Source organism: Nicotiana attenuata, unplaced genomic scaffold (assembly GCF_001879085.1).
Source record: "Nicotiana attenuata strain UT unplaced genomic scaffold, NIATTr2, whole genome shotgun sequence".
Classification (NCBI taxonomy): domain Eukaryota; kingdom Viridiplantae; phylum Streptophyta; class Magnoliopsida; order Solanales; family Solanaceae; genus Nicotiana; species Nicotiana attenuata.
This window is the reverse complement of record NW_017670342.1, coordinates 96,721-124,505: the sequence shown is the minus strand read 5'-3', so window position 1 is coordinate 124,505 and position 27,785 is coordinate 96,721. Positions and strand designations below refer to the sequence as shown.

The following is a 27,785-nucleotide window of genomic DNA, read 5'->3' as shown; positions in this document are numbered from 1 at the left end:
TCCAAACAATTAACAAACTCAAAAAATCCTATTTTCGAAAGTAAAGCTTTGAATGGCCTTCAATGGTGGACTTCTACTCTTCAATTTTTTTATATTGCAAGCAGGTGACACAGGATAAGAAGCAGCAATGGCGGACGTCCCCTTGAAGCATATGTAGAAGATGTGAGAAGAAAAGAGAGTGAAAGCAATGGTTGAGAGAAAACAGATTTAACTCCATAGCTTTTAAAGCAATGGTTGTAAGAACACAGATTTTGAATTTGCTAGTGCTTTCAAAATATGTACAATATGGGCTAGGTTGGGTAAAACTTAAAAACATGGGCCATTTTTTGTTATGGTGTGAAGTCATGTGTATTTTCTTGTCATTCTTTCTTTTAAGAATCGTTTTTATAATAGTAACCTCAAGTAAAAGATTTATTTTTTTTTAAATTGAAAATGATAAAATCATATCTAAGATGATCAATAATGTTTCAAGAAAGATTAAATCGGTTGACTATATTATTAATTGAAAAAAAATACTAATAGAAAAAATTGATTATAACCAAAAAATTACTTAATAACTTTGCATCTTAAAAATCATCAAGAATTAATTTTAAATAAAGATATACGTGAAATTATATAAGATAAGTTTAAGGTCTTTTATTAAGCCGAATCTAACCAAGTAATACCCCGTGCTGCAAGCCACGGCCTATGACAAGATAGACTTTGGTAATTCACTATAAATATTTGGACAGGTCTACATACTAGAGTTGCGCAACTGCACATATAGATACTCGCCCCGGTTCATAATAAGTGACTTTTTGGTCTTTGACACACCTTTTAAGAAAATATTAAAGAGCAAATTTTAGAAAAACAAAGTTAATTCCTTCTTGACTATATAAAAGATCACTTATTTTGGACTAAAATAAAAAAATAAAAAAATAAAAAAATATTAAAAGTCACTTTTATGGACCGAAGAAAGTAACATTCATTATGCATGTTTGAATATTGGTATCTAATTAACTAGTCACATATCACGTAAAACGAGCTCGGGAAACTTCAGTATATAACCATATAGAGTATGTACTAAACTCCATCATACATAAGTAGAATCATTCAAGAAATCCAGGTGATTTTGCATATGTGCAAAGGCATTACTTAGCTTTCCAGTATAATTTCCATGATGATATCTTATGTATAAGGATTTATAATATGAATTTAACCCCCATAAATTTTCTTACCTCTAGCTCACTTCTGTGAACTTTCTTCATCAATGGAATCGTGCTGCATTAATAGTTTCAAGAAGGCAAGACCATTTTCATCACTGGTGCAACTGGCTACCTAACAAAGAGTACTCTCTCTCTCTCTCTCTCTATCTCTCTCTCTTTCTCTCTCTCTCCCCCTATAGGTTGCACTAATAGTGCTTCTTGAGGAGATGACTGCATAGATGATATAACTAGTGCTTTTGTTATATATTAATGTAGTTCTCATTGAGAAGATACTCCGCGTCCAGCCAAATGTGAAGAAGCTCTACTTGCTAATTAGAGCTCCAGATTCAAATTCAGCTAAACAACGTTTTAACAACGAGGAACGTACTGCTGCAACATAACCAATAGTAGTGTAGCAGTAGAAATAATTAATAGCCATCATATTAGACTATACAGCTCCAATGCATACCANGAAGATTTATAGGGTTCCATCCCACCTTTCACGAGAACTATGATTCTTCAGGGCAAAGATACATGGATGGCCAAACACATACACGTTCACAAAAGCAATGGGAGAGATGCTTGAAGGAGGATCTCCAACTCATAATCCTACGGCTAACAATTATATTAAGCACCTACCAAGGAGCCATTCCCCGGATGGATTGAAGGAATGAGGTAATACATATATACACACACACACACCCCCCATTTTATGCATGCACATATAGAGAAAAATATATAATAAGTCATCTGATTCTTCCTTCCCACAGAACCACGGACACCTTCATTATTGGCTATGGTAAAGGAAATAGTTGATCAGAAGCTGTATAAGGGTATGATTGGTTCACTTTTGTATCTTACTACCAGCAGACCTGACATTATTTTCAGTGTAGGGCTTTGTGCTCGTTTCCAGGCAAATCCAAAGGAGTCACACTTGACAGCTGTCAAAAGGATATTGAGATATTTGAAAGGCACAACTGATTTGTGTCTTTGGTATCCCAAAGGTAGTAATTTTGACTTAATTGGATACGCTGATGCTGATTATGCAGGTTTTCTAGTGGATAGGAAGAGCACTCAGGTATGGCACACTTCCTGGGTTCTTGTCTTGTATCATGGGCTACCAAAAAGCAGTAACTTCGGTAGCTCTCTCTACTNAATAGGTATTTGTACCCTATATCTTTTGAAGATTTTGCTTCCTAGCTACCTTTTAGGGCAATTATGATTCTCCGGGGCAAAGATACATGGATGGCCAAACATATACACGTTCACAAAAGCAATGGGAGAGATGCTTGAAGGAGGATCTCCAACTCATAATCCTACGGCTAACAATTATATTAAGCACCTACAAGGAGCCATTCCCCGGATGGATTGAAGGAATGAGGTAATACATATATACACACACACACACACCCCCCATTTTATGCATGCACATATAGAGAAAAATATATAATAAGTCATCTGATTCTTCCTTCCCACAGAACCACGGACACCTTCATTATTGGCTATGGTAAAGGAAAACAGAATCTTACCATCGGACATAAAGAATCGATAATTGATGTGGTATGTGTACATGTCTTTATGTTATATTGAAATGCCCAAGTTTCTCTTGTTTGCATCAGCTGGTCTTAATTAGCTCGTCAATAATTCCTTAATGTCATCTTGCCTAGATTCCAGCTGATATGGTAGTGAACTCAATCATCGCGGCTATGGTAGCCATAGAAATCGTTCTTCCGATACAACTACTATTTACCATATTAGCTCCTCTTTGAGGAATCAACTAAATATTGGTGACATTATACAATTTTCCTTTGATTACTTCAAGAAGAATCCGTGGATTGAGGAAATAGGGAAGCCGGTCAAACTAAAGAAAGTTCATATACTGGATAGCATGGCTAGCCTTCATAAATACATAGCAATCCACTACAAGCCATCATTAAAGGTTGGTTTAATAAAACTAATATCTTCTTACAAAAAACTACGAAATTTATGCAAGAGAGATACGTAATGTCGGCATGCACTACAGCATTAATGGTCTACCACTGGTTAAGTTTATATTTTAACATGTTTCAGATATTAGAGTGGGCAAATTTGATACTTTGCCAACATTTGCAAGAGCTGCATACAGACTTGGAAAGAAGGATCAATCTCGTCATTCGACTAGCTGAACTCTACAAGCCCTACCTGTTCTTCAAAGGAGTGTGAGTATTTCTTATATTAACACATCCAAATAATTAACAGTTTGTTTAAGAATTTTTTAATAATCCAATTTAGTGCTTAATTGATATTCTAACACCACTACCGCTGTTTTTTTACCAGCTTTAATGATACCAATGCTGAAATATTGCGAATGGCAACAAGAGAAAGTAATGCAGATGACACGTTTAATTTTGATCCAACAACTATTCAGTGGGAAAAATACTTCAAAAAAATTCATATTCCCGGATTAGTGAAGTGCATTTTTTAAGAAGGAAAAATTACGGGAATAAAGGAGGATGATATGCTACTCTGCTTAAAGTTATGTTGGCAGTATTAAATTCTAAATAAAGGAGGTTGATATGCTACTCTGCTTAGCTGCTGATGTTTTCTATGTCAGTTCAAGAAAATAATGGCATTTTTAAAAATAGGCACTGCCATGAAGTTTCAAATTGGAGTTTAATCCTCTGTCCCGATTTATGTAATATTTTTTTTCTTTTCGAAATTCAAACATCTTATTTTTGACCAGACATTTGGATATAAATTTTTTTTTAGTTTTTCTTAATAAAAATTTACATATTTAAAGGTTATGTAAAAAATATTATAAGTCACAGTATAATTAATAATTCAAAACACTTAAAAAGAATAAGAAAAAATTATGATCAAAGAATAATTTGTTTGACTTTCAAAGGGAATACTATTTTATAAGGAATTATAATGAAAAGTGATTGTTTATGAATTTTACCCGAAAATATAGGTGGTATGGTGCAATTCCATGGGCCACATTAGTTTGACCGACTTTACCTAATTAGTTGCTACGTATATTAGAATCATTTTTAAAACAAATTTGTTACTCCATAGAAAATATAGGTCTTGTATGATTACAATCCGAAGGTCAACCAATAATGCATAGGAAATAACCTACCCCTAGATACCTCATTTAGAGGAAAAACATCACGGAACCTACCACGTTTAAAATGACTGGTTACAACTTACAAATGCATGTTTTAACATGCTCAAATGTTTTAATGTTAATTAATAGTAAAAATTATGAAGAAGTTTCTCTTAAGATACTATTTACCCTTAAAATGGATAACAATTGAATTTATACGCGACTTTAAAGATATGTGGATTGATTCAATATAAATAATCAAGAATGTTAGATAAGTGAGTTAAAGATAAAATAAATAACCAAATCAGTTGTGACGTTGAGTCCACGCTCGGATCTAAGCTTAACAATTGGTATGCCCTCGATTCGGAGCCAAACGTGTATGAAGAGCTATGATTAAAATAAGAACCTTTCAATAACTAGAAAAGCATAGAAATAAGTTTGTATTGCCTTGATATGCGTGTTACAGTGTATCCATTGAATAAAAAACTTCCCTTTATATAGCAGGGGGATTTTACCCTTAATACAATTCTAAAAAAGGTAAAATCCTCCTTGTATATCAATTACGGATACGCTACTGACATCAGGCGAGATCCGCGCCGTGATTTCCGGTTGGGTGCGGATATCACGGCCCTCTATTAGACGTGTGCAACCGTTTGTAGTGCTTTCCGAGGTCATGGGGCTCGTATAGGGTTCGGGGGTGTTGTCTTATCGGGCCCGGTGGCGAGCACTCCGTTCAGGCCTTAGTACGAGAAATTTCCAGCTTTGATTCTGGTCCCATGCAGTCATATCTTTGCTTCATTTTCCCCACCGTAAAATCGGGGTTCTCATTAGCCCCGGTTTTACCCGTATAAAGATAGTCCCCTCGTTTTTCAGAGACTAGGTTTATCGTAACAATGGGAAATGATAGGTGAACCCCGGTTCCTTCCTTCGTACGTTACAACCGAGATGGCGGATAAGCCGAAACGTCCCATCAGTCGTGTTGCTATGACTTCGAACATATGTCGTTTATCAGCTGGTTTCCTTCGAATGCGAGACGTCGTGTATTTCCCTTATAAAAACATTGACCCTTTGTAATTATTCTACTTTCCGATCCAAGCTTCCACCTTCAAACTCATTAGCGAAAATCAAGTTTTTCAAACCTTTATATCTTCATCTTTGGTCTTCAAATCTTCATAATTGTTCTTAGGTTTCTACCCAGATCTTCATCCCACCTTCGAACCTTCATCCTCTTCTCTTCAACCTTCATATTTGTTCCTTCAAATCTTCATATTTCCTTCTTCAAATCGTCACATTTTTTTCGGATTACAATGGCTACAAATTCCAAATCGGTTCCCCATCAGGCTGCCCCTTTAGCTTCCCACCAAGCTACGGATGTCGAGGCAGCTGGCCCCGAGGCGACTGCCCCTGAGACCTCCCCCGAGTCCCCATGAAAAGCTTTATACCCGGGGGTTGCTCAATCGCAGATGATTTCAAAGTTGAGAAGGCCTCATCCAAACAGGACCGGGGTGAAGGAGTATGGAGATACATATGCTCCATTACTGAAGATGTCTTTCCCACAGTCTGAGAGGACTCTAAATGGGAAGGCAAGGATGTGGTATTCCCCGGGCCCAAAGATGATATTACTACCCACGTGGAGGGGTATTCGAGTGTTTACACTTACCCCTTTACACTGGGCCCGGTAGACCCGGTAATTCTGGCCTTTTGCAAGAGGTACGAGGTGTGCCTCGAGCAAATCCACCTATCTCTTTGGAGGATAATGATCCTCCTACATTATTTTGTGAACAACACCGAATCTTCTCGGTTCACCCTCGAAAACCTACTCCGTCTGTACAATCCCCGAATCTTTCAAGGGGGACTAATCAAGCTTACTCGCTGGGCCAGCAAGGCTCTCTTTTCGAGCATCGACGGGATCGAGACTGAGGCTGGCAGGGGCACTTCGTTCGGGTAAAAAAATGAGGATTTGATCCCTCATGAATTCCTGCCATTTTGCAAGAAGTGGAATATATCTTGTAAGCCTAGCCTTTTCTTAAGTGTCAAGTTACCATTATTTCCTTTCTCACCATCAGTAATACTCGATCAGGCCAAATAACCGATTTTGAGTATGCCTGAGATTGCCATAATACCTTATTTATGATCATGCAGTGGTTTCTCAGGTTCCTAATGCGGTCTCCCGGCTCAAGGAGTGGATTGAAGGCATCTGCAAATAGATGTTGTACTTCGAGCGCTCGTGGCGCAAGCTTTCGAAGGGTCGATAGGAAGCCCGTTCTCATGGTAAGGATCTTCTCACAATAGTTGCTATTACACCACGAACTTACATTACGCTGACCTTTTCTCTTTCCTTCGTAGGTTTGCCTAAGACCACCGAACTAAGGCCGTTGGAAGGTGGCAAGGATGCATCCCTATCCGTTGATCCCTCCGTTACGGGATAGCCCGAGGCTATCGCGGGGGAGGAGAATAAGCGAAAAAGAAAGTCTTCAGGCTCCCCAAGTCCCAAGGTGAAGCCCCAAAATAGGGTGGCTTCCCGGGCTCGTAAGCCCAAGAAGAGTACCAACTCCCGAGTGTCGGATTCTAACTCACTTTGCCGGCTCAGGGATAAGTCTAAAGAAAGCGATATCTTTTTCGCTCATGGATTGACCCCTGCCGGGGAGCAGGCGGCGGCCGAGGAAGAGAGCCATGAGGTCGATCTCCCTCCGACTCGAGAGGCCGAAATGGAGACCGGGGCTGAGACCTCCCGAGAAGCGCCTTCGTTCTGAAGCAAGCGGCCGGTGTGATAGACATCGTGGAGACGCCCTTCTACACCGAGTCCATGCTTGAAGAGGCCTAATCAGGGAAGGAGAAGTCAAGTGAAGGAGTTCATGGTGCGGACGAACCTCTCCATTCCTTCTTTGATGGCGTGGACATGTCCACTTTGGATGATTCTACCAGGCCGCGACCTGGAGATCCCGAAGAAGGACATGCCATTGGAAACTAGCGGACCAAGCTCAAGCCTAAAACTGGTTAAGCAGTTTCCTGCTCCAAGTATGGACCCCGGCCGCAAGAGAATTGTCATTCTTATGATCCTGGAGGATGCTCAGGTTTTTTTTGCCCCAGTGGGCATAGCAAGTTACCTCCGATATATAGTGACCGAAGAGGTCCAGGGCCATCAAGGACCTTCAAGCCGGGCTGGACAGGGCTCAAAAGGAAGCTTCGACCCTGAGGCGGGAACATGCCGACCTGGTCGAAAAGGTAAAGGTCTTTAAAGTTAAAAACGAGGAGTTAGTTGTTGTGACTAACGACAAAACCTCGTAGGTCCAACAGAAGATCGACTAGATCCACCAACTGCGAATCGAGATGAACGAGGTCCAAGCCATGGCCGATGGGTGGAAAAGCAAAATAGACCTGCTGGCTTCGGAGAAGGAAACCGCTAAGGCGGAGTTGGCATCGGTTGAGAACCAACTCCGAGTGGCGAAATACAAGCTTAGAAATGGTCATATTTGAACGATGGTCTTCGAGTACAGAGGAGCTCGACCGTTGTAGAGCGGGACACCCTCGGCAGATAATACGAGGCAGTGAAGTCCAAGTTGGATACAACCTCCGCCGATGCCGAAGAAATGGTGGCTCAATACAAGGCCGATGTGGAGGCAGCCAAGGCCCTCCTGAAGGCAAAGGCTTAATATATGAAGCGGTTATCCCGAAGAGAGACCCTCGAGGAGATCCACGCCCAAGGTTTGACCTGTCAACTGAAATCGAGGAAGCCAAAAAATCTGAGGCCGAGGCGAAGAAGCTTTACGAGCTTGAAGGTGCCGAAGGCTCTAAGGTTTTCGAGGGCTTGAAGGGTTTCGACGACACTGGCTATGAGTCGGGCTCCAGTGAAGATTAAGCGTAGATGCCTTAGTAATTTTTTGGTTTTTGTCTTATGTACATTTTTTGTATATGTTGAGGTCATTTTTGTTGGGCCTTTGTATGTATATTCCGGAATATATATAAAAAATTTCCTTTCTGGCAATTTTGAGTCTTTACTTTTTCAGCATTTTTTCATAATTTCTATTCTTGCAATGTTTCTATTGCCTTAGCATAGGATCAAATGTAGTTATAGGGCATTCATTTTTCAGAGGTTCGAATGGAGCCGGAGTTCGATACAACTTTATTTGCTCGAGGCTTCTGAAAACTCGGTATGAGCGGATATTTTTTCGAGATACTTAATTGATTTTAAATGATGCTTTTGCCGAGGGTAACCTTTTAGCAGGTTTTGAATTTTTATAAATGCCTTACTTTTGATTACGAGCTTCGGAAGTCTCCGAGGCATTTTTTGGGTGGCCATAGCCTTTTGTTTTCGGGCACCGCCTAATAGGTTTGGTGCTCTAAGGATTTGGTAGCCCGATTTATCCAAACTTTTTTCGGACGATAGTCCCCGAGTAGGGGTAGACCTTGTGCTTGACACTTCCCCGAATAGAGGTAGCTCGTGGGCTCTTAGGATGCGGGTTTTAAGAGGCTAGAAAATGCGTAATACCAAGGCAGAACTTTCTTTCATTTCAATGTGTAAAGTACATGATAAAAATTTGTATCATGGCTAAGGTGGGATACATGAGCACGGTTCCTACGAACGTTTGGCCCTTCCAATGAATCCTAACCGCCGAGCCTTAGCTATTCAAGTATAAAGTTTCCTTCTTTCCTCGCTAAGAACCTTAATCCGAGGGTAATGGCCCCCAGTATTCGAGGTCGAGCTTGAGAGGGCTCAGATACTATTGATGCGCCTATTGATCCAATTTGAGACCGTCCTTAGATTCTAAGTTAGCTGATTTACTGTTGCCTCGTTAAAAACATTGCCGAAAATCCTTTTTGGGACAAAACTGGTTCAAGGGTAAAAGAGTGCAACGCGTTCTTTCAGACCTAACAACCACATTCATCCTTGTCTGTTGCCTGCAAGTGTTAGTCTGATTCATGATATTATTAAAGAGTAATTTGAATCGTAGCTTAGAAGTAGTACCACTTTAAGTGTATCACGTTCTAGTCGATCGGTAGTTGCACACCGTTTGCTGCTTCAATTTTGTATGAGCCTTTGCCGGTAATTCAGATGACTCGATATGGTCCTTCATAGTTCGGTCCCAGCTTCCCCTAATCTTGGGTCCCAGGTTTGTAATATTACTTTCCTCAAAACCAAATCCCTAATCTTGGTGTTGGAGGTTGGCTCTTCGGTTGTATTATCTTTCTATACGCTTCTTTTGGGTGTCCAACCGGACTAGGGCGGCCTCACGTCTTTCATCCAATAGTTCCAGGCTTGTGCCCATGGCCTCGCCATTCGACTATTCGGTCGCTTATTTGAACCGGAGGCTCGGTCCTCCCACTTTGACTGGTATTAGGCCTTCGGCACCGAGACCAATGAAAACGGGGTGGCCATGGTACTAGACTTCAAGGTCATACAGTATGCCCATAGGACTTCGGGCAAGATTTCCTTCCATTTACCTTTGGGGTCAGTCAACCTCTTTTCAGGTTTTGGAGTATGGTCTTGTTCGTAGATTCCACCTGTCCATTTCCGCTCGGGTGGTAAGGTGTTGATAGTATCTTCTTAATCTTGTGTTCTTCGAATAACTTATTTACCTTGTTGATGATGAATTGTTTCCCATTGTTGCAAATGATTTCGGACGGTATGCCATATCGGCATATTATATGGTCCTTGATCAAGTCAATGACTTCTTTTTCTCGGACTTTCTCGAATGCTTGAGCTTCAACCTATTTGGAAAAGTAATCGGTCATGAATAGTATGAATTGAGCCTTACCGGGTGCCCACGGCAGGGGACCAACAATGTCCATTCCCCATTTGATAAACGGCCATGGGGACAAGACCGAATGGAGTAGCTCTCCCGGTTGATGGATCATCGGTGGTGTCTCTGGCAGAACTCGCATTTTCGTACAAAGTCCTTCGCATCCTTCTCCATTTTGGTCCAGTAATAGCCAGCCTTGATTAATTTTTGAACCAAAGATTCCGCTCCCGAGTGGTTCCCGCAAGTTCCTACTTGAACTTCTCTTAAGGCATATTCGGTATCTCCCGGCCCCAAGCATATGGCTAGCGGGCCGTCGAATGTTCTTCTGAACAAAGTCCCTTCGGACAAGATAAACCTAGCCGCCTTCGTACGCAAAGCTCTTGATTCTTTAGGATCCGAGGGCAACTTCCCAGTCTTCAAGTAATCTATGTACTTGTTCCTCCAATCCCAAGTTAAACTCGTGGAATTTACTTCGGCATGACCTTCTTCTATCATCGATTTCATGAATTGTACTACTGTCCCCGAGCTGAACTCTTCATAATCAACCGATGAACCCAAATTAGCCAGAGCATTAGCCACGTTTTTCTGATCTCGGGGCGCGTGTTGTAAGGTCCATTCCTTGAATTGATGCAACATTAGTTGTAACTTGTTTAGATACTTACGCATTCGTTCCACTTTTACTTTGAATTTCCCATTGACTTGATTTACCACGATGAGGGAATCGCATTTAGCTTCAATCACCTCGGCCCCAAGGCTTTTAGCCAATTCGAGACCTGCAATCGTGGCCTCATACTCGGCCTCATTGTTAGTTAATTTCACAATTCTAATAGACTTCCTAACTACATTCCCTGTAGGTGGTTTCAACACGATGCCAAGCCCAGACCCCTTTGCGTTTGAGGCACCGTTCGTAAAAAGGGTCTAAATACCTGAGGTAGTCCCCGAGGTTAACTGTAATTCCCTTTCGACTTCGGGTATTAAGGCCGGCGTAAAGTCGGCCATGAAGTATGCCAAAATTTGTGACTTGATGGCAGTTCGGGGCCAATACTCGATATCGTACCCGCAGATTTCTACGGCCCATTTGACCAACCGGCCCAAGAGCTCGGGTTTGTGCATGATGTTCCTCAATGGGTAAGAGGTTATGACACATACGGGTGGCATTAAAAGTATGGTCCTAACTTTCTAGAGGCGCTTAGCAAAGCGAGCACCAATTTTTCAAGGTGATGATACCTTGTTTTGGTCTCGCCTAGAGTTCTACTGACATAATAAACAGGAAATTGCCTACCTTCCTCCTCCCGGACTAGGACTCCACTTACCGCCACCTTGGATACCGCCAAGTAAAGGTATAATTGCTCATCCGCCTTCAGAGTGTGGAGTAGGGGCGAACTCGAAAGGTACCATTTGAGTTCGTCCAAAGCTTGTTGGCACTCCGGGATCCAGAAAAAGTTATTCTTCTTCTTCAATAGTGAGAAGAACCAATGGCTAGTGTTCGATGACCTCGATATGAAACGGCCTAGGGAAGCTATACGCCCGGTCAGCGTATGAACGGCCTTGACGTTATCTACCACCGTGATGTTTCTATGGCCTTGATAATGTTAGGATTAATCGTGATTCCCCGATCGAATACCATGAACCCGAGGAACTTTCCCGATCCGACCCCGAATGCGCACTTCTTTGGGTTCAACTTCATATTATGTTTCTTCAATATGTCGAAGGTTTCCTGTAAATGTTTCAAATGGTCCTCTTCTTGCAGGGACTTAACTCACATGTCGTCAATATAAACTTCCATTGATTTTCCTATTTGTTCTTCAAAGATCCAATTTACTAGGCGTTGATAGGTGGCACCAGCGTTCTTTAATGCGAATGGAATTACATTATAATAGTGGGTGCCAAATTTAGTGACAAAGGAAGTCTTTTCTTGGTCGCCCAGGTCCATCCGAATTTGGTAGTACCCGGAACAGGCATCAAGAAAGCTGAGTATCTTGTGCCCGGCCACAGCGTCGATCATCCGATTGATGTTAGGCAAAGGAAAAGAATACTTAGGGCATGCCTTGTTCAAGTCTTTGTAATCTACACACATTCTTAGCTTATTTCCATTTTTAGGTACTACCACCAAGTTAGCTAACCAGTCAGGGTACTAAACTTCCCAGATGGACCCTATTTTATGGAGTTTAGATACCTCATCCTTGATGAATGCCTGCTTGACCTCGGACTGAGGTCTCCTCTTCTATTTAACATAGTGGAACTTTGGGTCCAAACTCACCTTATGAGTGGTTGCCTTCGGCGGGATCCCTGTCATATCAAGATGGGACCAGGCGAAACAAAATAGGTTAGTTTTAAGAAAATAAATGTGTTCTTTCTTGAGCTCGGGGATTAAACCCATGCCCAGGTATACCTTTAGATCCGGTAGGTGTTCATTCAAAATGACTCGCTCCAACTCCTCGACCGTTGATTTGGTGGTGTCAGTATCATCAGGAGCTATGAATGATCTCAAAATTCGTAATCGTCCTCCTCGTTAGCTCCTCGTTTCTCTAATCCGATCGGGACCGACATCGGTTGTTGCTATTCAACTTCACCCTTTCTGATCAACTCTGTATCCTTTAATGTTGGGACGGTGGGCACCGGGAGTACTTTATCGAGTGTGAACATCTCCTTTGCGGTTGTTCTCCGTATACTGTCTTGATTTCACCTGGAGTAAGGAACTTTAACGCCTGGTGTAAGGTCGAAGGTACCGCCCTCATGTTGTGAACCCATAGTCTTCCTAATAGAGCGTTATATCGCATGTCCCCTTCGATCACATAGAACTTTATTTCCTTGATGGTCCCGGTGGTGTTCACGGGTAGGGTTATCTCCCCTTTAGTGGTTTCGCATGCCATGTTAAATCCGTTCAACACCAGGACTGCTGGAACTATTTGGTCTTGTAACCCTAACTGCTCTACAACCCTCGATCTGATGATGTTGGCCTAGCTACCTGGATCAATCAACACACATTTAATTCGAGATTTATTGCTAAGTACAAATATTACCAGTGCATCATTATGATGTTTTATGATGCCTTCCGCATCCTCGTTGTTAAACGAAATGGTTCCCTCCGAGATATAATCTCGGGTGCGTTTCTCCCTCGTGATAGACACTTTAGTGCATTTTATCATTGTCCCTTGAGGGAAATCAACCCCTCCAATGATCAAGTTGATGATGTGTTAAGGTTTCTTCTGTTCGGTCTGTTTATTGGTTTCCCTGTTTCTGAAGTGGGTTTTGGCTATATCACTCAAAAATTCTCGTAGGTGCTCGTTATTGAACAACCGGGCAATGTCTTCTCTTAATTGCCGGCAATCTTCGGTCTTGTGGCCATGAGTCTCGTGATACTTACACATCAAGTTAGGGTCTCTCTAGGTAGGGTTAGACAGTAATGGTCGAGGCCACTTAGTATCCTTGATGCGCCTGAGAGCTGATACGATAGTGGCAGCGTCGACGTTGAAGTTATATCCCACCAATCTTGGTGCCTCCCTTTCCCCGAGTGGCCTGTCAAAACTATTATTGCTCATCAGATCCCCGCTACTGGGGCCTCGATCGCTCCTCTTTTTTTTCCTCATAGGATGATGCCCCGACCCGTTACCCTTTCGATCTACGTTGTACGATTGATACCCATCTTAAGTCGATCTCGGCTCATGATGTACGACTCTCTTAGATCTATCACTGGTTCTGATGGGGTAAAAGGACCTAGAAGGGGGCCCGAGCTGGTCATCCTCGACTCTGATTGGTACATGTTGTGGACGTCGGCCCATGTTACTGCTGGATATTTAACTAAATTTGTTTTAGCTGCAGCGAAGCCAAGGAGCTTCGGGGGTTAAGTCCTTGAGTGAACTCCTGAACGACCCAATCATTGAAGACCGGAGGCAAGTCCATTCATTCCATTTGAAACCTTGACACGAACTCCCTGAGCATCTCGTCGTCTCTTTGCTTAAGCTTAAAAATGTCTGATTTTCTGGTTGCGACGTTAATGGCCCCGGCATGTGCCTTCACAAAAGCATCTGCAAGCATAGAAAAGAATCAATGGGGGGAAATTGTGATACCATATCATTGTTCCCTTTGACAAGGTTTCCCGTAATTCTTTAGTAAAACCGACTCGATTTTGTCATCTTCGAAGTCGTTTCCCATGATAGCGCATGTATAGGAGGTCACATGCTCATTTGGATCTGTGGTTTCGTTTTACTTTGGAATATCGGGCATACGAAACCTCTTTAGGATCGGCTTTGGTTCAGCGTATGAAGGGAAAGGCTTTTGGATAAACTTCTTAGAATTCGGTCCTTTTAATATCAGGGGTGCTCCCGAGTTTTGATAGACTCTGGAGTTATATATTTCAACCTTTTTTTCAGTGGCCTCAATTTTATTTACACCTGATTCCACCCGTTTCGTCAGTGCTTCGAGAATTATTATTAAATCGGGGCTGGCCCCGGGCTCAGCTTCACCCGACCTTTTGGTGGTCTGCTCGTTTCTTCGGGTGTTATCGTTCATGCTCGACCCTACCAGGGGGGGTTGTTGGGAAGGAGGGAATACTATTTTATAAGGAATTATAATGAAAAGTGATTGTTTGTGAATTTTACCCGAAAATATAGGTGGTATGGTGCAAGTCCATGGGCCACATTGGTTTTACCGGTTTTACCTAATTAGTTTCTGTGTATATTAGAATCATTTTTTAAAACAAATTTTTTACTCCATAGAAAATATAGGTCAATATGATTAGAGTCTCAAATGTTTTAGCGTTTATTAATAGTAAAAATTATGAGTAATTTTCTCTTAAGATACTGTTTACCCTCAAAATGGATAACAATTGAATTTATACACGATTTTTAAAATATGTGGATTGAATCAACACAAATGATCAAGAATGTTAGATAAGCGAGTTAAAGATGAAATAAATAATCAAACCAGTTGTGACGTTGAGTCCAGGCTAGGATCTAAGTTTAACAGTTGTTATGCCCTCGATTTGGAGCCAAACGTGTATGAAGAGCTATGATAAAAATAAGAACCTTTCAATAAGTAGAAAAGCAGAGAAACAAGTTTGTATTTCCTTCATATGCGTGTTACAGTGTGTCCATTGAATAAGAAACTTCCCCTTTATATAGAAGGGGAGTTTTACCCTTAGTACAATTCTAAAAAAAGGTAAAAATCCTCCTTTTACATCAATTACTGATACGCAACCGACATCAGGCGAGATTCGCACCATGATTTTGGGTGTAGATATCACGGCCCTCTGTTAGTCGTGCGCAATCATTTGTAGTGCTTTCCGAGGTCATGGGGCTCGTATAGGGTTCGGGGGTGTTGTCTTATCGGGCCCGGTGGCGAGCACTCCGTTCGGGCCTTAGTACGAGAAGTTGCAGCTTCGATTCCGATCCCATGTAGTAATGTCTTTGCTTTGTTTGTCCCACCGAATCGGGATGCTCATTAGCCCTGGTTATACCCGTATACAGATTCAATGACATTTTCTATAATATCTTCTATATTAATCTCTTCCATATATATGTGGGGTCCATCCCCATCAAGAAAACAAAAATGAGGAAACAAATGCCAAAACCAATTTTGGCCAAAATTGGTTTTGGTTCTCGATTTGCAGGAAACCAACTTCTGATTGGTTAAGAGGTACAAACTTCTTCCTATAAATAGAAGCCTTAAGCTTCTCATTTTAACACACCAATCTCAAAGAGAAATATATTTGAGTTCATAGAGAGCAGTGTGAGGTATTCACAGGCGGTGAAGTCTGTGAGGGAAAATAGAGAGTGTGAGTGATATTGTAGTGAGGTGGGAATCTCAAAAAAGGGTTATTTTTTTGAGTGTGTAGTGGTCCTTGGAGTACTTTACTCAGAACTACGGAGTGTAAAATTCCTCATTATAGTGGATTACTTTTCTCCTATTGGGCCGGTGATTTTTTCCCTTATTCAGAAGGGTTTTCCATATTAAAATCTTTGTGTTCTTGTTGTTCTTTTTGTTGATTATCGTATCTCGGTACTACGTTATTATTCTGATGTTACTACTGTGAATATATTTTCTGTGGGGGGTTTATTCCCAAAAACTGGTATCAGAGCATAGTTCTGCTCATTTAGAGAAATACTCTTCGCGACAGGTAGTACTATGCTCTATGGAAAAGTAAAATGTCCGGAATAAAGTATGAAGTACTAAAATTTAACGGAGATAGCGGTTTCTTAACATGGAAAAGAAGGATGAGGGATCTGCTCATCCAACAAGGATTACACAAGGTATTAGATAGTGATGCCAAGAAGCCTGATACCATGAAAGTAGAGGATTGAGCTGACTTGGATTAAAAGGTTGCTAGTGCAATCAGGTTGCACTTATCAAATGATGTGGTAAATAACATCATTGATGAAGATACTATATGTGGCATTTAGGCAAGGTTGGAAAGCCTATACATGTCCAAAATACTGACAAATAAACTATGAAGAAGCAGTTATATGCCCTATATATGGGTGAAGGTACAAATCTTTTGTCACATTTAAATGTGTTTAACGGATTAATTGCGCAGCTTGCCAACCTCGGAGTAAAGATCGAGGAAGAGGATAAAACCCATCTTTCATGAACTCATTGCATCTTCGTACGATAATTTGGCAACAACCATCCTACACGATAAAACCACTATTGAGTTGAAAGACGTCACATCGGCACTTCTACTCAATAAGAATATGAGAAAGAAGCCTGAAAAATCAAGGACATGCTCTCATCACAGAAAGTAGAGGCAGGAATTACCAAAGGAGTTCAAGAAACTGTGGTAGATCCTGAGGTCGTGGGAAGTCCATGAATTGATCCAAATCAAAAGCCAGAAATTGTTATGATTGCGATCAACCAGGTCACTTCAAAAGAGATTGCCCAAATCTAAGAAAGCTCAAATGTGAAAGCAGTGGCCAGAAGAATGACGACAACACAGTCGCCATGGTGCAAAATAATGATAATGTTGTCCTCTTTATAAATGAGGAAGAGAAATGCATGCACTTGGCAGGTCCAGAGTCGGAATGGGTGGTTGACACAACTGCATCTTACCATGCCACGCGACATGTACCTGATTTACGGATGAACTTGATCTCGAGAATTGCTTTAGCCCAAGATGGATACGAGAACTATTTTGCAAACCAAAAGTGGAGACTTACCAAGGGATCATTAGTGATTGCAAAGGAAGTTTCTCGTGGCACATTGTACAGGACAAATGCTGAAATATGCCGAGGTGAATTGAACACGGCACAAGATGAGATTTCTATAGATTTGTGGCACAAAAGAAGGGGTCATATGAGAGAGAAGGATTGCACATTCTTTCCAGGAAATCACTCATCTCTTATGCCAAAGGTACAATGGTAAAATCTTATGACTACTATTTATTAGGTGAGCAACATAGAGTCTGATTTCAGACATCGTCTGAAAGAAAATTGAATATACTTGATTTGGTATATTCTGATGTTTGTGGTCCAATGGAAATTGAATCGATGGGCAGTAACAAATATTTTGCTACTTCTATTGATAATGCTTAACGAAAATTGTAGGTTTATATCTTGAAAACCAAAGATCAGGTATTTTAAGTTTTCCAGAAGTTTCATGCTCTGGTGGAAAGGGAGACGGGTCAAAAGCTAAAGCGTCTCCGAACTGACAATGGAGGTGAGTACACTTCAAGGGAATTTGACGATATTGTTCGAGCTATTGGATCAGACATGAAACGACAGTTCTTGGAACCCCATAACACAATGGTGTAGCTGAGAGAACGAATTATTCCATTGTCGAGAAGGTGAGAAGCATGCTCAAAATGGCTAAACTGCATAAGTCATTCTGGGGTGAAGCAGTTCAGACAGGCTGTTACATGGTCAATAGGAGTCTATTAGTTCCATTGGAGTTTGACATCCCGGAGAGAGTTTGGACCAACAAGGAGGTTTCCTACTTACATATGAAGGTGTTCAGTTGTAGAGCTTTTGCACATGTACCAAAGGAGCAGAGAACAAAGCTGGATGATAAATCTGTTCCCTGCATATTCATCGGATAAGGAGATGAAGAGTTCGGGTAAAGATTATGGGATCCTGTAAAGAAGAAGGTCATCAGAAGTAGAGATGTAATCTTCCGAGAAAGTGAAGTTGGAGTTGTAGATGATCAGTCAGAGAAGGACAAGAATGGTATAATCCCTAACCTTGTTACCATTCCTTCTAGTTCTAACAATCCCACAAGTGCAGAAAGTAGGACCTACGAGGTTTCTTAGAATGAGGAGCAACCTGGTGAGGTTATTGAGCAGGGGGAGCAACTTGATGATGATGTCGAGCAAGCGGAGTACCCCACTCAGGAAGAAGAAGAACCTCAACCTCTAAAGAACCAGAAAGGCCAATGGTAGAGTCATGCAGGTTCCCTTCCACAGAGTATTCCTCATCAGTAATGAGGGGGAGCTAGAGAGTCTTAAGGAGGTGCTATCTCATCCAGAAAGGAACCAGTGGATGAAAGCCATGCAAGAAGAGAAAATGGCGCGTACAAGCTGGTTAAACTTCCAAAGGGTAAAAGACCACCCAAATGCAAATGGGACTTTAAACACAAGAAAGATAGAAATGGAAAGATGGTCAGATACAAAGCTCGATTGGTGGTAAAAGGCTTCGAATAGAAGAAACGTATTGATTTTGACAAACTTTTCTCACCTGTTGTCACAATGACTTCTATTCGAACAATTTTCAGCTTAGTAGCTAGCCTAGATCTTGAAGTGGAGCAGTTGGATGTAAAATATGCATTTCTTCATGGAGATTTGGAAGAAAAGATTTATATGGAGCAGCCAAAAGGATTTTAAGTAGCTGGAAAGAAACACATCGTGTGCAAATTTAATAAGAGGCTTTATGGGTTGAAACAGGAACCAAGGCAGTGGTACAAGAATTTTGACTCATTCATGAAAAGTCAAACATAAATAAAGACCTATTCTGATCCATGTGTATACTTCAGAAGATTTTTTGACGACAACTTTATTATTTTGATGTTGTATGTGGATTACATGTTAATTGTAGGAAAAGGTAAGGAGCTGATTACTAAGTTGAAGGGAGACTTGCCTATGTCCTTTAACATGAAGGACTGGCGAGCGCAAAACACACACTTAAATATGCTCTCTAATCGAATATAGCAAATTATAATATCGTATCCATAGGGATTGGAGTTAAATAGTATTTTAGTAGTTTATAGCCTGATTGCTATCCAAGATGATCAATAGTTGAGAATTATGTGATTTAAACTAAAATTAACTAAGAATCTAAGCTATTGACTAATGACAAACAGCGCAAGTATAAGCAAAGAAAGATATCAATGGGGAGAAGATAGGGTTGATAGGATAGGTGCAAGACAAATGTTTGGGATATAAATCTAGATAATCACTTATAATGTCCAAGTGAGTCTCTTGAATTCACTTGGTTATTAATTCAATTGTTTGTTAGAAACTCCTCTCTCGATTAAGTCTCAACCTCACTAGGTGAATCAATTTAAGATCAGTGATAATATGTAAGAATTCGTAGTGGACTAGTCTTTAGGAGAACCTCTCTCGATTATCCTCCTAACTAAGTTTAATCAACAACTCAACTAGCCTCTCTCGATTACTAAGATGAATTAATGAATTCAACCAACAAAATATAATAAAAAAATATCACAAGTTATGCCTCTCTCTATTACATGAACAAGTGAATATAGATGCAATAATTAAAACATCCAAAACGATTTCAATACATAAAACTAGAATTAATATCCACAAACAAGTATCAAGACACCAAATCCATCAAACCCTAAAGAGAACTACTCCATGGATATGGAGTAATTCATCCCAAATAAGTTTAAAGTAAAGAAAAACATAAAACAATCCAAACCCTTGTCTTGAGTTAAGATTGAATGATGGATTCCTTTTGCTCTTTCTCTCCAACTTCTCCTTAGCCTCCTTAGGTCTTAGATGTGTCAAAAGTCCCAAAATACCGTTTTCCATTTATATATACCAATTAGGGTCGGTCCCAAACGAAAACACCTTCTCCTACGCGAAATAGGACACTTTTTCAGAGTTGGACGTGCGCGGCCGCGCACCTGGAAGTGTGCTCGCGCACTTGGCCATGCACTTTTTACACTATTCTGCCTCATATGCGTGCCCAATGCGCGGACACGAACTTTTCACTCTGTTCTATTGGGAATTTGGGAAAACATAAAACATGAAAGTTGTATCCCTTTTAAATAACTTTCCAACGATATATTGTGGAGCCCAAATAGATTTTTGAGTGAAAATTTTTGTGCATTTTACTGGACAATGCGCAGTATGCCTGCTCGATTCTTCGTTTAGTTCTTAAAGTGCACTATCATCTGTTGACACCCGAACACGATTCCGGCTTAATTCTTTGGGATTTTACTCAGACTTCAAAGCTCTAGAATTGCTTGAATTCTGTCCATAACATCTAGACAGATCGAAATCACTCCTACAAGGCATAAAACACACAATTAGTGCAAAACACTAGCGATTAAAGCTCAAACTCAACTAAAGTGCAGTAAATTTGTTAGTTGCACCATAAACATCTAATCTCTCATCTGTCTTGACAATGAACGACTTCATCAGATCTTCTAGCCCAGGCTAAATTGGCTTTTGAGGCTGAAACTACGGCCTCAGCTGATTCACAAAACCGGGAGCTCCTTGAAATTTGGAGTTATTTTGTTGCCATGCATTTGCTATACCCCCAGGTGAACTCCATGAAAAACTGGGTGCTTATGACCCATTGCATTAAAGTTATAATTCCCCACAATATTCACTTCCTTATTTGAGGCCTGACACTCATGAGTAAGGTGTCCTCTTCCCCAAATGTCACATGCTGCATGAGGTTCATTATGTATTGAAGGTAAGGTCAACTTCCTTATCTCTTTTGCCATGGCATCAAGCTGTACCTGCACAGATGTGTTAGCATCAACTAGGTGAACACTAGTTGATCTTCTTCTTTCAGCAATTTCAGAGGGCCAATGACTGCATCTTCAGACAACTCATCAAGAATAGTGACCATCTCCACTGGAGTCTTCTTCATCAACGGACCTCCAGCTGCATTACTCAATGTTCTCCGTGAGCTCAGTGTCAATCCATCCTAAAAGTCCCAGAGTTGCATCCAGAGTTCAATTTCACTATGTTGACACATTCGGACTATCTCCTTAAACCTCTCCCAAACTTCAAACACAGTCTCAGTCTCATTCTGGAAGAAGTTATGGATTTCTCTTCTAAACTTTCCCATTTTAGCTGAGAAGAAATATTTAGCAAGAAATTTTCTGGTCATCTCCTCCCGTGTTCTAATTGATCCTTGGGGCAAGCTTCGAAGCCAATGCTTTGCATCATCTTTAAGTGTGTAGGGAAATGCCCTTAGATAAATTGCATCTTGTGACACACCATTATACTAGAAGGTGTTCATTATCTCCTCAAAGTCTATCAGATGATTGTTTGGATCTTCATTCATCTTTCCTCTAAAGACACAACTGTTTTGGAGGGTTTGGAGCAACCCTTGCTGTAACTCAAAATTTTTGGCTGCAACTGGAGGTGGTCTCACACTTATAAACCTTGTAGACCGGTCTAGCGTAATCACCAAGTGGTTTCCCTTGGCCTAGAGCTATGTTTCCGAACTGGTCTGCTGTCACGACCCGAATTTTCCACCGTCGGGACCGTGATGGCGCTTAACTTTTCAGATGTTCGGCAAGCCAAAAGTTAAAGAATTAATACGCTAACCCTTAACCAATTCAGTAAATAACAGCAACTAAACCAAAACAAATTAAAGGAGTGCAGAATTTCATAATAACCCAAGTACTTATACACAACTACCCAAAATCTGGTGTCATAATTCACGAACTTCTAAGAGTCACCACAAATAGTTGCTGAAAGAAAGTACAATTGTCTTTGAATTAAAAGCAACAGTAAACTGGAATAACTGGAAGGGGACTCCAGGGTGTGCGAATGCCTGCAGATATACCTTGGGTCTCCTGAAGGATTGAAGGCAGCAACTCAACTCGGGTCAACACGGCCCAGTACCAAAATCTGCACAGAAAGTGCAGAGTACAGTATCAGTACAACTAACCCCATGTACTGGTAAGTGTCGAGCCTTACCTCGGAGAAGTAGTGACGAGGCTAGGACAAGACACATACATAAACATGAGCAGTTAAACAATATGCTAGCAAATAACAACTAATTGGAGCTAAGCAAAAATTAACGGGAGGGGAAACATGCTAAGGGGGTACCAAAATAAAGAATCGCGCAGTAGAGGAATTTAAATAGCTAGTACACCTTGAACCGGTAATAACAAGTAATCACAACAAACAAAAAATGCACGGCATCACCCTTCGTGCTTTTACTCTCAACCTCACCAGATAATCAATAATAGAAACGTACACGGCATCACCCTTCGTGCTTTATCACTCAACCTCACCATATGAATAATAAAAAAGTGCACGGCATCACCCTTCGTGCTTTATCACTCTGCCTTACCATATAAGTAATAGGAACGTGTATGGCATCACCCTTCGTGCTTTATCACTCTACCTCACCAAAACAAGAGACAACAATAATAGGGAGATAGAAATGACAACAACAAGTCTTACTCCAACACTTAGTTAGTTCCTCAATACCAATCTCAACCTTGAGTAAAAACCCCATCAATACCAAATTCACTAAAACATGATAAGAAATTGCTCAACAAATCGAATAGCTAGTCTAAACATGAACAATATGATCAAAAATACAACATTTACAAGAATAAGACTCACTCACATGCTATGACTCGAAAATAACGTATTGATACTCGTCACCTCACCTATACGTTGTACTCAACATTCAAACACGTAACAAGTAAGAAAATAACACCTAATCTCTCAAGCTAAAGTTAGCCATGACACTTACCTCGCTCTCACGGCCAAACTCAAAGCTCAATCACCGCTTTTCCCTTCACACAAACCTCCAGACCAACAGAATCTAGCAAATTACCAACCAAACAATTCAATTTAAGCCTTAGGAACTACCCATGATAGCAAGGAATCCAATTTAGGCTATTTTTGAAAAAGTCAACACTTGGGCCCTCTTGGTCCAAACCCGAAATTCGGACCAGAACTCGATTACTCGTTCACCCCCGAGCCCGGATATACAATTGGTTTTGGAATCCGACCTCAATTTGAGGTCTAAATCCCCAAATTTCGAAGACCCTAGTTTCTACCCAAAAATCTCCAAATCCACCATGAAAATCTTAGATTCTTGGTTGAAATCTTGTAAAATGAAGTGAAAGATTGAAAGAAACGAGTTAAGAATCACTTACCTATGATTTGGGAAAGAAATGGTCTTTGGAAAATCGCCTAGAATGTTTCTTGTTTTGAAAGATTTGAAAAAAGAGCGAAAATCCCATCTAAGTCCCTATTACACAATTGCAGAAGTCGCATTTGCGACCTGAGCTTCGCAATTGCAAAGCTCGCAAATGCAAGTAAGGCATATCAAATGCGAACCTGTTGCATTTCTGCTTCTGCCGCAATTGCGACCACCTTCTTCGCAATTGCAAAGAATCCCTTCCCCATACCAACTTCGCAAATGCGAAGGATTGTTCGAATTTGCAAACATAGGCTGGAGCTTCTCTTCGCATTTGCGATGACAATCTCGCAAATGCGACCTCACAGTAGTCACAAATACGAAGCTTGACCTTGCATTTGCAAGGTCTGAGGCTTGCAACACAACTGAAGAACACAAGCAATTTTTCTAAGTTTCAAATCACTTTGTAGCCTATCCCAAACTCACCCGAGCCCCCGAGGCTCAAAACCAAATATACCCACAAGTCTTAAAACATCATAGGAACTTGCTTGCGCGATCAGATTGCCAAAATAACACCTAAAACTACAAATTTAGCATCAAATCAAATGAAATTCTTAAGAACACTTTGAAATTCCTATTTTCGCAACCAGACACCTGAATCACGTCAAATGAACTCCGTTTTTCACCAAATTTCACAAACATGACTTAAATAATATATTAAACCTGTACCGAGCTCCGGAATCAAAATACGGGCCCAATACCAATGAGATCAAACATTAATCAAATTCTTTAAACCATTAGATTTTCAGACATACAAATTTTAATTCATTACTCGGGCTGGGGACCTCCGAATCCGATTTCGGGCGTACGCCCAAGTCCCATATTTCAATACGGACCTACCGGGACTGTCAAAATACGAATCCTGGTCTGTTTACTCAAAACGTTGATCAAAATCAATTAAATAAACTTTTAAAGGCAATTATTAATATTTTTCTCAACTTTTCACATAAAAGCATTTGGGAAATGCGCTCGGACTACGCACGCAAATTGAGAAGAAATAAAATGAGGTTTTGAAGGCCTCGAAACACAAAATTGGGTTCTAAAACACAAGATGACCTTTTGGGTCATCACATTCTCCACCTTTAAAACAACCCTTCGTCCTCGAATGGACATAGAAAAGTACCTGAGCTGGCGAAAAGGTAGGGATATCTGCTCCGCATATCGGACTCGGACTCCCAGGTAGCTGCCTCAATAGGCTGACCTCTCCACTGCACTCGAACCGAAGGATTATTCTTCGATCTCAACTGACAAACCTGCCGGTCTAAAATGGCTACCGGCTCCTCCTCGTAGGTCAAATCCTTGTCCAACTGGACAGTGCTGAAATCTAACACGTGGGATGGATCGCCGTGATACTTCCGAAGCATGGACAAATGGAACACCGGATAAACTGCTGATAAACTAGGTGGCAATGCGAGCTTGGAAACTACCTCACCCACCCTCTGAAGAATATCAAAAGGTCTGATAAACCTAGGGCTCAACTTGCCCTTCTTTCCAAACCTCATTACGCCCTTCATAGGCGACACCCGAAGCAACACTCTTTCTCCGACCATGAATGCTATATCACGAACCTTCTGGTCGGCATAACTCTTTTGCCTGGACTGAGCTGTACGAAGTCTATCCTGAATAATCTTAACCTTATCCAAGGCATCATGTACCGAATCTGTACCCAATAATCGAGCCTCTCCCAGATCAAACCATCCAACCGGCGATCGGCACCGCCTACCGTATGATGTGCCATAGGGAGCCATCTGGATGCTCGACTGATAGTTGTTGTTGTTGGAAAACTCCGCTAACGGCAAGAACTGATCCCAAGAGCCTCCAAAGTCAATAAAATAGGCGCGGAGCATATCCTCCAAGATCTAAATGGTACGCTTGGACTGTCCGTCTGTCTGAGGATGAAATGTTATGCTCAACTAGACCCGGTACCCAACTTACGTTGTACAGCCCTCCAAAAATGCGAGGTAAACTGCGTACCTCGATTAGAAATGATAGAAACGGGCAGACCATGAAGACGAACGATCTCACGGATATAAATCTCTGCCAACCGCTTCGAAGAATAGGAAACCGCCACAGGAATGAAATGCGCTGACTTGGTCAGTCTACCCACAATAACCCAAACTGCATCGAACTTCCTCTGAGTCCGTGGGAGTCCAACAACGAAATCCATAGTGATGCGTTCCCACTTCTACTCGGGAATCTCTATCTTTTGAAGCAAACCACTAGGTCTCCGATGGTCGTACTTAACTTGCAGACAATTTAGACACCGAGCTACATATGCAACTATATCTTTCTTCATCCTCCTCCACCAATAATGCTGCCTCAAGTCCTGATACATCCTAGCAGCGCCCGGATGAATAGAATACGGGGAACTTTGGGTCTCCTCTAGAATCAACTCACGAAGTCCATCCACATTAGGCACACAAACACGACCCTGCATCATCAAAGATCTATCATCTCCAACCGTAACCTTCTTGGCATCAACGTGCCGCCCTATGTCCCTAAGGACAAGAAAATGAGGGTCATCATACAGTCGCTCCCTGTGCGCTCAAACAAGGAAGACTGAGCGACTCTGCAAGCTAAAACGCGACTGGGCTCAAAAACATCCAACCTCACGAACTGATTGGCTAAGGCCTGAACATCTAATGCAAGTGGTATCTCATCGATTGGAATGTACGCAAGACTGCCCATACTAGTTGCTTTCCTACTCAAAGCATCGGCCAGCACATTGGCCTTCCCGGGATGATACAAGACGGTGATATCATAGTCTTTCAAAAGCTCCAACCACCTCCTCTACCTCAAATTGAGCTCCTTTTGCTTGAACAAGTACTGCAAATTCATATGATCCGTGAACACCTCACATGACACGCCATATAGATAGTGCCTCTAAATCTTCAGCGCGTGAACAATGATAGCCATCTCCAAGTCATAAACTGTATAATTCATCTCGCGAACCTTTAGCTGCCGTGAAACTTATGCAATAACCTTGCCAGCCTGCATCAATACCGCACCAAGTCCAATACGAGATGCGTCACAATATACTGTATAGGGTCCTGAACCTGTGGGCAATATCAACACCGGCGTCGTAGTCAAAGCCGTCTTGAGCTTATGAAAGCTCGCCTTACACTCGTTCGACCATCTGAACAGGACACCCTTCTGCGTCAACCTAGTCAATGGGGCTGCTATAGATGAAAACCCTTCCACAAACCGATGATAATAACCCGCCAAACCCAAGAACTACCCTTTGCTGATACAACATGACCCAAGAAAGCAAATGAACTCAACCAAAACTCACATTTCGAAAACTTAGCATATAACTGGCTGTCTCTCAGAGTCTGAACAACTATCCCAAGATGCTGCTCATGCTCCTCTAGGCTTCGGGAGTAGATCAAGATATCATCAATAAAAACAATCACGAAAGAATCCAGATAGGGCTTGAACCCCTGGTTCATCAAGTCCATAAATGTTGCTGGGGCATTTCTCAGCCCAAATGACATCACTAGAAACTCATAGTGCCCATACCGAGTCCGAAAAGTTGTCTTAGGGACATCGGATGCCCTAATCCTCAACTGATGGTAACCAGACCTCAAATCAATCTTTGAAAAAACTTTGACACCCTGAAGCTGATCAAATAAGTCATCAATCCTCGGCAATGGATACTTGTTCTTGATAGTGACTTTGTGCAACTGCCGATAATCTATGCATATCCTCATCGATCCATCCTTCTTCTTTACAAACAACACTGGCACATCCCAAGGCGAGACACTAGGTCTAAAAAAGCCCTTATCAAGCAAATCTTGCGACTGCTCCTTCAACTCTTTCAACTCTGGCGGGGCCATGCAATATGGAAGAATAGAAATGGGCTAGGTGCCCGGAACCAAATCAATATAAAAGTCAATATCCCTATCTGGTGGCATCCCTGGTAGGTCTGCAGGAAATACCTCCAGAAACTCTCGAACAACTGGTACAGAATCCATGGAAGGAACCTCCGTACTAGAATCGCGACATAAGCCAAATAAGCTAGACAACCCTTCTCGACCATGCGCCGAGCCTTCATATAAGAAATAACCCTGCTGGTAGAATGACCAGGAGTCCCTCTCCACTCTAATCTGGGCAACCCCTACAAGGCTAAGGTCACTGTCTTGGCATGACAGTCCAATATAGAATGATAAGGTGACAGCCAATCCATCCCCAAAATGACATCAAAATCAACCATATCGAGAAGTAGGAGATCTACACGAGTCTCAAGACCCCGAATAATTACCACACACGAACGATAGACACGATCCAAAATAATAGAATCCCCCACAGGTGTGGACACATAAACGGGAACACTCAAAGAATCACAAGGCATAACCAAATATGAAGCAAAATAGGATCATACATACGAATAAATAGATCCCAGATCGAATAATACTGAGGC

General features: G+C 41.4%; 1 pseudogene; it reads left to right on the top strand.

The window, feature by feature from the left end:
- The first annotated feature begins 2,296 nt into the window (after nucleotides 1–2,296).
- LOC109238127 lies at nucleotides 2,297–3,648 on the top strand (annotated as a pseudogene).
- Nucleotides 3,649–27,785: the final 24,137 nt, after the last annotated feature.